Source organism: Papio anubis, chromosome 16, assembly GCF_008728515.1.
Source record: "Papio anubis isolate 15944 chromosome 16, Panubis1.0, whole genome shotgun sequence".
NCBI classification, from domain to species: domain Eukaryota; kingdom Metazoa; phylum Chordata; class Mammalia; order Primates; family Cercopithecidae; genus Papio; species Papio anubis.
Genome location: NC_044991.1, coordinates 46,696,395 through 46,708,587, shown reverse-complemented (window position 1 = coordinate 46,708,587; position 12,193 = coordinate 46,696,395). Strand labels below are relative to the sequence as shown.

Below are 12,193 nucleotides of genomic sequence, written 5' to 3'. Positions count from 1 at the left end.
TCAGTGGGAGCTTTCCTTCTGCCACTCCAATAAGCCCCTGGGAGTTCCTGCCCCCTCCCTAGGAAAGTGTAAGCAAGACGGAAGGAAAGGTCAACAACCACAACCTAGGTAGTGAAAACGTCTCTGCCAATTTCGCTGGGGACTTTCAGGGCGAGTAACCCTCCAACCCACTTAATGAATTTAGAGACACCTTAGCTTGATTTACATAACAATATTTTAAAGACCACATGATTACTTTGGAGAATTAATTGTCTTTTTTTTTTTTTTCCTTCCTTAACCTGATCTGCAGAGTTACAAATACTCTCCCAGAGAGCCTCAGAGGAGGCAGACTTGGCAGAGTAGAGAACGGAGAAAAATCCATGCCTTGCAAATGCCAAGCGGAAGAACAATGCCGTTAGCCGGCCGGTTGATGCTTAACTGCGGGATCGGGGCTCGGGCAGGGATCTTAAACATCATTTCGCGTGGGGAAACAGACATTCTCCTCTCCCGGAAGACAAGGCTGCGTGTAGGTTTATCTCGGCCTCCTGGAGGACCTGTAGTTTTCGGGAGAGCAGCTGCGAGGGGACAGAACGCTTCGCTGTGGTGGTTCCGCCGCGGGCTCCGCTGCCAGGAGGCCGGCGCGCGCGCAGCTCTGCCACGGGGCAGGCTGCCAGGGCCCGGGGAGCAGCGGCAGTCTTCCTCGGAGTAGCACCTGTTCTTCCTCTCCCTGCGCCGGGAACGCGCCACCTTCCCCCACCCCATGCTGCTTTCCCCTGCGTGGCTCCATTTTGTCTTTCCTGATGGCAGATGCCCCCGCGACCTTCCTCCCGAACACGTGCGGGGCGCTGGGGGAGGGGACGGCCACGTCAGGCGCATCCCTTTACCCGACACCCCAAGGTAGCAGCAGCAGCAGGTGCTGTGACATTATGACAAACACTCAGGTCCCCGGTGACTGGATGCGTCACACGCTGTGTCTAACAGTCGCTGACATCTCATCAATCACGGCCTTGATTATGCTGCTGGGGTCCCTGGGCTCAGCTTTGGGCTCTGAACAGAATTTACTGCAAACTGAACATCCTTATTTCCAACGTAGGCAAACCCGTCTTGTTTAAAATGGCGTAATCCAGCTGGAAGATCACACTGGCACACTCAAATTGGCCCATCTTTTCTCTTGTTGATATTGCAATTAGGTGCGCATCCGGCAGCAGAAATTGCTGGGACATTTTTCTCTCCTGCACTCTCCCACCGTTTATTACAACTGAAGGACACATTTTGTTGTCCCTGAGAGTGATGTATTTGAGGGAAGGCTGTGACTCAGTGTATGACAATTAAAGAGGAAAGGACACTGGTAATGATTAACTAGCTTGTCTACGTGATGTGAGGCTGTTTATCAACTAACATTGATTAAGCCAGTAGTCTGTGACCAGCCATGTGTGAGACTCTACTGGGAAACACAGGTAGGAAAAAAAAAATGATTATTGCCCTGAAGAGTCTCAAAATCTAGTTGATGAGATAATTGTGCAAATGTTTGGGTAGGAAAATATTGACCACTCTTCTTTGCCTGGTAACAAAGACAGTGGAGAGCCTGATCACAGTGCATGGATCTTCTCTTTTACTAGATTGGTTCACTCCCTTTCCCCAGAATATTCCCCTGTGCTTTCTTCCTTTAGAAATAGGCTGATGGCATTGTTCTAACCTGAGGCCCCACCCCTCATGTATTTCTCTAAATCAAGGTCAGCAAGCTTTTTATATACAAGATCAAATAGTAAGTAGTTAAAACTTTGTGAACCAAGAGGCAAAATGGAGCAACTGATATTGCTAAAAGATTAATAACCTTTTTTTACACTTTACATTTAAGAATTATAAAAACACTCTTTAGTTTATACACCATACAGAAAAAGGTGGTGGGCTGGATTTGGCCCAAGGTGCATAATTTGCTGTTTCGTTATCTAAATCCTATTTGTCTTTTAAGATCCAGCTCAAACCCCAGGTGCTATGTGAAATATATTTGACACTGCCCATCCAAAATTCTCCTCACTCTTAGGGATGTCTAATTTATACAATTTGTCTAGCAGGTAATCATATATCTATTTATCAGGTAGTATGGTGGGAAAAGGAAGAGTCTAAATTTTCAAATCAAACAGAATAATGTTCAAATTCTGATTTTTCAACTTACAACTGATTGGCATTCTGAAAACTAACTTATCTGATTCTTGGTTTTCCTCTTTGTTCAGTTGGTAAAATGTCATATTAATAATTTATACAGAACATTATTAAAAGAAAATACATCAAAAATGTTTATATCTATGTGTTAGTGTTTAGTTTTTTAAATTTCCTTACCTAGATTATCTAAAATTATTGACATAAAACATATACCTCCTTTACAGTACAAAGATTTAATTCATCTAATTCACAGGGCTATGTGCATGAAATAAAATGGTATGTTTGAAATGTTGTAAAACCTTAGAAAATATTATATTTATCTCTTCACAAATTATTTCTATATCCTCATCAGGAAAATGCCTTGTGTTAGAAATTAAATTGCATTTTTCATAAGGACAAGTATACATCGTATACTTTAAGTTCTCCGCAATGCTTAATTAAGACCTGGTATTTGGCAGGTGTTAAGAATTATTTGCTATTAATTTAAATGATACCCAAAATGCTTTTATAATAAAACTTTTCCAAAGAATGTTCTTTGTTTATTTCTATCTGATTGCCCTACTCCTCAATCTAATTCAATCTGTCTTCTCTCCCCAACACTCAATCAACCTCCATGTCTCTAAATCCAGTAAACATAATTCAGGACTTATCTTACTTGACTTTTCATTAGCACTCGATTCAAACATTCCCTTTTTTTGAAACCTGATCTCTTTGAATTTCATGACAGATATATACACTTCTTCCTAATTCTCTTCTGTCTCCATTCCTATCTCCTTTGCATGATCACCCTCATTTGGAAACAATTCACCGTTAGCATTTCTAAAGACACAGTCCTTGTTGTTGTCTCTCCATGCTTTCCATCCATGCCTGTGGTTTCAGATAACATCTACACACAGATTCATCACTAAATTTAATATCTGGCCAAGAATTCTTGACTCAGGTCTAGCTCACTCATGTCATTCAAAGAGCCCTGAAAGTCGACATGAGCAAGACTAAATCCAGGATCATGGTAACCACTTATCTCCAGCATCCACTAGTTTTTCTTCGGAGTTTTCTATTTCAGAAAATGGTGTCCCCATTCTTCCCCTCAAACAGGCCAGAAACCTGGGAATTATTCTGAACACCTCCCTCTTCTTCATCCCAGTAGGTAATCACCAAACTCTGCAGTTAGTCTGTTAAATAACTCTTGAATTCCTTGCACTCCCTTTTTTTCATGGTCAATGTCACCACCACAGATCTGATGCCTACAAACTGTGCTAGCTTACCTCCGCTTCCTCTGAACCTCTCCGATCTGTCCTCTACTCCACAGAATGATGTTCTCACAATGCAAAAATCCAAATTTGATCACATGACCTTCACACTTATGAACTCCTACTTACCCTTCATATCCATTCGTGTCAACCCTGAGGGACATCTCCCCTTAACTCCAGCTTTTACAGCATAATCTTAAACTGGTCCATCCTTCTTCTGAGTTGTTGTTTCAGCATGTCATTAATCACTCAGCAGGGTGATTATTTGGTAGTTTATCTCTCCTGCTAGGATCTTTGAGAGCATCTAATTTTCCCTGGGTCTACTGATGATTGAAATTCAAACATGGCACAGTGGTTGGCAAATACACACTCAATCAACGTTTGTGCCATGAGTAAATGGATGGACACATTGAAAAGGATGGGTGGAAGAATTTGACCACCAAAACTCTCTGGTCTATATGAAGAGTCAACCATTAACCAGTTTTTTAAGTTGGAGTATTCATGTTCTTCTTTCAACAATGGATTATTTTGGGACTTCTAACATTCAACCATTCACACAGTGTCTAAATGCTTTTTTTGCAGATCATTTGGCCTATCATGTTCGACAGTCAATCCCTTTAGATGTAAGATGCAGAGACCCATCCAGGTGAACCCAAGTAATCAAAATTGATTATAAAAATAAAATGGAAATAAAGAACATAAAGCTTTTAGGAGTTTCTATCAAACCAGTTTACAAAATAACTGGGCCTCATGGGCGCCAGAAGTTAAGGGCTATTTGGCATCAGATTACCTCATGCTCTTTCATTTATGTGAGACAGGTGCTATCTGAGACCTGATGCTCTGAAGGTGACTTATACTCTAGTTACCAGTTGATTATTCCAGCTATGTCCCTTGGCTGACATGCTTATTTATGAGACAGAATCTGATCATCCCAGGTGGTGACCAGTTGGCCTGCTCAGATAGGCATCACTCAGCCAAAGGGCTGCAGCCACTGAATCAAGTCTGTGGGAATAAGAAAGGGAACACAGATATCAAACTGGCCTCTGCTTCCGTAGAGACACCTTGGGACTACCTCCCTCAGAAAGTGCTTGTAGGGCTGCACCCAGATCTCTTCTTGGAAGCCAGAATGTGCTTTTGTTGTTGAATGCTAGATTCACACCTGTACCCTCCCCCAGAAAACTGCCCTTAGCTATTAGAAGTGAATTTCTTTGGAATGGTTGATTTGACAGCACAGGGCCCTTAATTCTGCATTTGAAAAACTAGTACCTCACAAAATCAGAAGACAAGTCACAGAAGGGGAGAAAAAAATTGTAAATGACATATCTGGTGAAGGACCATTATTCCAAAAGTACAACAAACTCTTAAAATTCAATTAAAAAAAAAAAAAAAAAGAACAATTTAATGAAAAAAATGGGCAAAAGATCTGAACATACATCTTACCAAAGAATGTCTACAGAGGGCAAATAAGAATATGAAATGTTCAATATCATGTGTCAGTACAGATTGTAAATTAAAACAACAATGAGATATACCACTACATACCTATTAGAAAATCCAAAATGCTAACATCATATGCTGGTGAGGATGTAGAGCAACAGGAACTCTCATTTCTTGCTGATGGAAATGCAAAATGGCACAGCCATTTTGCAAGACGATTTGGCAGTTTCTTACAAAACTAAATATAGCCTTACCATATGATCCAGCAATCATGCTCCATGGTATTTATCCAAATGAGCTAAAAACTTACATGCACACAGAAACCTGCAAATAGATGTTTATAGCAGGTTTATTCATAATGGCCAAAACTTGCAAGCAACCAAAATGTCCTTCAGTAGGTGAATGGGTAAATAAACTGTGGTACATCCAGACGTGGAGTATTATTCAGTGCTAAGAACAAACGAGCTACCAAGCCATGAAAATATATGGAAGAAACTTAAATGCATATTACCAATTGAAAAAGCCAATCTCAAAAGGCTGCACACTATTTTTCTAACCGTATGACAGTCCTAGAAAGGACAAAACTATAAAAACAGTGAAAAGATCAGTGGTTGCCAGGGGTTGGGGAAAGAGAGAAGTAAATAGAGCTCGAAGGACTTTTAGAGCAGAGAAAATATGCTGACTTTATAATGGTAGATACATGCCAGTGTGAACCCTAATGTAAACTATAAACTTTAGATGACAATGATGTGTTAATGAGAGTCATCTATTGTAACAAAAGTACCACTGTGGTGAGGGATGTTGACAGTTGCAGAGGCTGTGTATGTGTGTTCAGGGGTGTACATAGGAACTTTCTGTACTTTTTGCTCAATTTTGCTGTGAATCTAAAACTTCTCTTAAAAAAATAAAATCTGTTAAATAAAAACTCTAAGGCCATTCATTCTGGTGGGATCAGGCCGAGGTCAGACTTCACAGGAACCCACATCTTTTGTTTAGCTTCTTCACCTGTCTTATCCTAGTTCCCCCGCTCCTTTCCCTGAGGTCATTCTCTCAATAAATCACTCGAGAAAAAACACCCGTCTCAGGCTCTGCTTCTAAGGAATCAACCTCAGACAGAGGTGCAGGCCTGGTGTACATTATTGTTGACCTGTTTCAAGCTTTTCTTCTACTTGAAGTAGTGGACCATGGCAGAGTGATTTTGATGGAAGAAGAGAGTTAACAGACATCACGAATATTGAAAAAAATAGAAAAAAAAAATAGGCCTGAAGAGAGTTGAAAAGAAATCTCATCTGTGTTATCACCTGTTTTGAAGATTTGTCTGGGTGCCAGCTCCTAATTCTTTGGGAGGGAAACGAAATATTCTCAGTTTCTTTCACTCTTTGTGTTAGTTTCCTGTGGCTGTTCTAACAAATTAGCAGAAACTGGGTGGCTTAAAGAATAGATATTTATTGTGTCATAGTTCTGGAGGCCAGAAGTCCAAAACCATAGCTTGGCAAATCCACACTCTCTCTGGAGGCTCTAGAGGAGAGTCCTTCCTTGTCTCTTCCAGTTTCTTGTGGCTTTGGAAATCCTTGGCTTGTGGCTGCATCACTCCAATCTTCACCTCTGTTTTCTTTTCTTTACTTTTTTGAGACGGAGTCTTGCCCTGTCGCCCAGGCTATAGTGCAGCGATCTCGGCTGACTGCAACCTCCGCCTCACGGGTTCAAGCGATTCTCCTTCCTCAGCCTCCCGAGTAACTGGCATTACAGGCGCCCACCACCACACCTGGCTAATTTTTTTTTTGGATTTTTAGTAAAGACGGGGTTTCACCATCTTGGCCAGGCTGGTCTCAAATCCCTGACGTCGTGATCCACCTGCTTCGGACTCCCAAACTGCTGGGATTACTGGCATGAGCCACTGCGCCCGGCCTTCACCTCTGTTTTCATGTGACCTTCTATTCTGTGTCTGTCTTCTCCTCCATGTGTCTCATACAAGGAAAGACCTTTCTCACTGAACTTAAGCTTCACCCAGATAATACAGGATTATCTCATTTTTTTAAGATCCTTAATTATATCTGCAAAGACTCTTATTCCAAATAAGGTCACATTCATAGTTTCCAGGGTTTAAGAGGGAGACCTATCTTTTGGAGGATCATCATTCAGCCCACTACACTCACTTAATTCTTTTTGCCCCCCTACTTTTTTGTTGTTGTTGTTTTGCTTTGTTTTTTTGATTTTGGTTTTTTTGGTGTTTTTTTTTTGAGATGGAGTCTCACTCTGTCACCCAGTCTGGAGTGCAGTGGCATAATCTTGGCTCACTGCAACCTCCACCTCCTGGGTTCAAGCGATTCTCCTGCGTCAGCCTTCCCAATAGCTGAGATTACAGGCGCCCAACACCATGCCCGGCTAATTTTTGTATTTTTAGTAGAGACAGCGTTTCTCCATTTTGGCCAGGCTGGTCTTGAACTCCTGACCTCAGGTGATCCACCCACCTCGGTCTCCCAAAGTGCTGGGATTACAGGCGTGAGCCACCATGCCCAGCTTTGCCCCAGAATTCTATATAATACTTCTGCTTACATATTGATGTATGGTCTGCACAGTTCTTTCCACTAAATAACCTATTAATTACCATAGTAAACAAACATAAGAGTACCCACTGTCTAATGCCATTTTCCTATGCCCAGGCATAACCTGTGAGGTGTTATTATTCCTATTGCACAGTTGAGGAAACTGAGTCTTGGGTGAGCTTTAATTTTTCACCTTTGGTATTTCAAACTTGGTATCTTCACTGTGCTGCTCTCTCCCGTGATAATTAGAAATAGAAGGGGCTCCAGCAAGAAGAAACTTATCATGATCTTTGGGTAACCGTTTTACGTATAAGGCAAATAGTAATATTCATAGGAGCAGAATAGATTAAGAAGAGTTCAGGTCGGTATGCAAGGGCCCTCATTTGTCTTGTAAAGTGGTACGGTGAAATGAGAACGAGCTTTGAGTCTTACAGTAGTAACTGGAATCCTCACTGTTCTTTCACTGGCTTCCAGAACTTGAGCAAGCTGCAAATGTTTTCTAAGGCTGATTTCTAACCCATTAAATTAGGATGTCCCCACTTTGCTCACATGGCTGTTGAAAGAGTAATGGAATTAAGAATAAAATCATGCTCACCTGGCTCAATACATATTAATGTCCACATTCCTTGTTATGTACCTGCAGACCACAAGCAGGAAGGCACCTAGGATAGCTTTATATCTCTCCACGTATTAATTCTTTTCAAAGATCTCTTACCTACTCCTCCAGGCTGGCTCCTCTATCACACAGCTGGGAGAGAAAAGTCAGATATTATGCGTATTATAAATGTTCCCATTTCATCTCAATGGATGCTTCCTAGTTTATATAAGTTCTTTTCTTCAATTACCCCCAAAGCACCCATTTTTAAAAGATTGTGAGCCAATATAAACCTGACATGAATTAAAGAGTGCTGTCAATTTTTTGGCACCCCCGCCCCACTCTCCCCAGCAAATGGGCAAAATTTAATGTGTAAACCTCTTATACACATGAGATAACAAGCTTGGTATTTGGAGAAAAAGGAAGTTATTCAGCAAATCAGTGGCTACTACGGAGGCTGTCAAGGCCTCTTTAGCCAGGGAGCTCAGACCAGCAGCATTAGCATCACCTGGAGGCTTGGAAGGCATGCACATCCATAGCACACCCCATACATGCTGAATCAGAGTTTTTGTAGCAGGGCCCGGGAGTATGCCCTTGGCAAGATCTCCAAGTAATGATGCACACTAAAGTTTTAGCAGCACTCTATTGCAGCAATGGTTCTCAAATTTTAGTGTCCATCAGAATCACCTGGAGGCTTGTTAGAACAGATTGCTAGGTTTCACCTCCCGAGTTTGTGGTGCATGGATTTGGAGGAGGGCCAGAAAAATCTGCATTTCTCACAGCCTTCCAGGTGACGGTGATGACGTTCAAGGTCCATAATTGGAAACAGTTGTACGAACACGTCCAGCGATAAATTTATTGGTTTATTTTTCTCTTTGCATATGAATCCTTAAATAGGGAGTATTTTTTTTAAATTAATGATTTATATTACTTTTACACCTGGCCCATTACACGTAGCTTCTTTTACACTATCTCGATCACTGTTAAGTCAGCGCCTCCATTCTCTACAGACAGAAAGTCACCTGTCTCTTCTGTCTCCCTCAAGATATCTCTCGGACCATCCTCCTGACACTGACTATTGATCCAAGCTGATCCTCACTACCTCAAATCTATTGTATTCATCTGTTTTCTCCAGGGCACCACAAAACACACCTTCCCTCAACCACACCTTCCCTAAGCCACATTTTGGTTGCATCTCTCCCTGTCTGTAGAGTATTCAAGGACTCTTTAATTCCTACCATATTAAATATAAACTCTCTCTCTCTCTCTCTCCTGGGTTTTAAGTTCCCTGTGATATAATTTCTTTTTACAACCATTCCACTAACTCGGTAGCTCATTCTCTGCTCTGCTCAGATTGGTCCCCTCCCTGTGCCACACACCTGAAAATTCATTTTTCACCTTGACTACTGTTTTCACTCAGAATCCTCTGCTTTCCCATCCAAAACCAACATATCCTTCAAGGCCCAAATAAAGTGCTATCTCCAACCCAGGCTTCCACACCCGCCACCACCTCTCCCTATCCACTGCCCACGTTGCTATTCAGTGAAGCAACTCTTCAAGCTGAGATATCAGATACTTAACACTACACTCTAGGCCATTACCCCCAATCAAAATGGGCACAGAAATGAGCTTAGAAAATAAATGGAAACTTTAATATTTCCTCAGTATTCTACCTCCTTATATTCAATGTATTTCTGAATCCACTCTCTCTTCATTGTTATTCACCAAATTAGAAACTCACCTAGAAGACTAATAGACTTGTGCTTCTGCAGCTCTCCAAAATATCACATAATTCTGAGTATAAGGCCTGAAGATACCCGTTTGTATTCTAATTGAACAGAAGGTATATGCTAATAGATATGCAGTGATGCTTACACTTGATCTGGACGTCTTCACTCCATAGAGAGCCAGGTTCCTCTGATTTTCTCATTCACCACGTCGAAGAATAACACTAGAACTATTTGCTTAGTAAATTCCTTAGGATTCCACAGAACAAAATGGAGCTTAGCTTCATCGCTTCAGTAAGGAGGGGAATACAAGGAGATGAAATTTATTATCAGCTCAAAAGCAGCAGATACCAAATAAAGCTGAAAATCAAGCATTGTGTCTAAGAGTAATAGTAAAAGAAATACAGTTTACAACTGAGGCATCATGTAAATACTGTGCCTTATCTTGGTTTAAATTAACATTTACAGGAGCTTTTTTTTTTTAACCTAAAATATAATCTTGACCTCAACGCTATTTTTTTTTCCCCTTTTCATGTCTTGACATACACAATACTAAGGGGGATGTGGAGGAGGCACAGAGGCTGTGGTTAAATCTACTCCTAGCTACCATTATCTTCTCACTTTTCATGAGCTCTAATTTAAACATCTTATTTATAGTGCAATGTTCTTAAGAGTTTTCTGGGTGTATTTAAATGGGGATAGTTAATTGGAACTGTTCTAGCAGAAGCCAGCTTCAATCTCATCCTCCTAGGTGGCAGCCCTTCTCTGCTCCTGAAAAATAATGTAATTTTCTCTTCTTTCATCTAATTTTCATGTTTATTGTTACTACTCTGAATATTATGACCTAAGGTGTATGAGATTAATAATGTTTTTCTTTTTAATATTATTATTAATATTTTCAGTCTTCACATCATGAATTTGGTATTTTCCTACAGTACTTCCCACTGTTCTTGACATAAAAAATAAGTAAAGTCTAATGCAGGGAAAAACTTAAAAATAGTGTGAATTAGGAATTGAAAAGAAAAAGTGAAAACTACATGCTATGTTTTAAATATATGTTAAATGATCTTAGAAAACAAGCAGAAACTATTTCCCACTTCACAAAAATTTGCTCTACTCACCTACGCTTGTTCCCAGGTAATAAACACCTTAGATAAGAAGTACAATTGTATTATTTATGGCTAATTTGATGCCCAGTATGTAGGGCCACACGCAAAGTTAGGTTAACTTAAACATCAGCTTCTTTTGTTCTCCCCTAATCAATTGTCTTAAGGTGAGTTCTTCTGAAACAGATCCTGAGACAAGACTAAGTTTTTTATGAGGAATGTGCTCAAGAAGAGACTGGTAAGAGAAGGAAAAGCAGGAGGAGGGAAGGGGCGGAGACCAGGCAGGAGATAATTTCAGGTGAGGCATCAACCTCTGCCTGATCTGCAGGGAGCTCCAGAGTACAAATAACACCTAGAGTTTATCCCTCCTTAAGACAAAGGATCTAGGTTTTCATACTCACCAGTCATTGACTGCTGATAACTTCTGGTGAACATTACTGCCCAGGCACTTCTGCCTCTCAGTATGTCTGTGCAAAGAAGGTCACAGGTGCCTGGTATTGGCATTGATCAGCTTGCCCATCAAGTCAGCTACAAGAGTACTTTCTTGCTCCTCCTAAGGTTTGTTTTTTGGGGACGAGCCTCCAGCCATACTCTGTCCAGCCCATCAGAACTTCTGCACAGGAAGTTGTATGCAAGGAGGTCATAGTCTTCTAAAATGCTATTTGCTCATACTCCCAACTGAAGGGACACTCTATCTTTTCTTTGTCGGGGGTACTTCTCTCTTCAACCATGTATTAACTTAGTTACTGCTACATAACAAACCATCCCAAAATGTAATTGTCTTAAAACAACCACCATTTATTTAGCACAGGAGTCTATGGGTTGGTCAGTTGAGCTGGATTCAGCAGGGTGGTTCTTCTGGTCTTGGCTGGGCTCCCCCATGTTTCTGAGATCAGTTGCAGGTCAAATAAGAAATTTTCTGATTCTGGGTCAGGCGTAATCAGGTGGCTTTCAGGTGGCTTACGCCTGCAATCTCAGCACTTTGGGAGGCTGAGGCGGGCAGATCACCTGAGGTCGGGAGTTCGAGACCAACCTGACCAACATGGAGAAACTCCGTCTCTACTAAAAATACAAAATTAGCTGGGCATGGTGCCTGTAATCCCAGCTACTCAGGAAGCCTGAGGCAGGAGAATTGCTTGAACCCAGGAGGTGGAGGTTGTGGTGAGCCAAGATCACACCATTGCACTCCAGCCTAGGCAACAAGAGTGAAACTCTGTCTCATAAAAAAAAAAAAAAAGAAAAGAAAAAGAAAAGAAAGAAAGAAAGAAATTTTCTGATTCTGAATGAACTTTAGCTCATCTCTAGAGCCTCAGGTAAGACAAGTAGAATGACTCATGTCTCTTCCATATGGAATGTGTTCTCTCATCCTTCAGCAGAATATCCCAAGCTT

The 12,193-nt window shown here is 41.1% G+C and overlaps 1 long non-coding RNA gene across 1 annotated transcript; it reads right to left on the bottom strand.

The window, feature by feature from the left end:
* Positions 1 to 231: 231 nt before the first annotated feature.
* Positions 232 to 1,430, bottom strand: LOC103888112. The gene has a single exon (XR_004179020.1). It is a non-coding gene; the product is annotated as an uncharacterized LOC103888112 (long non-coding RNA).
* Between the last annotated feature and the right edge of the window lie 10,763 nt (positions 1,431 to 12,193).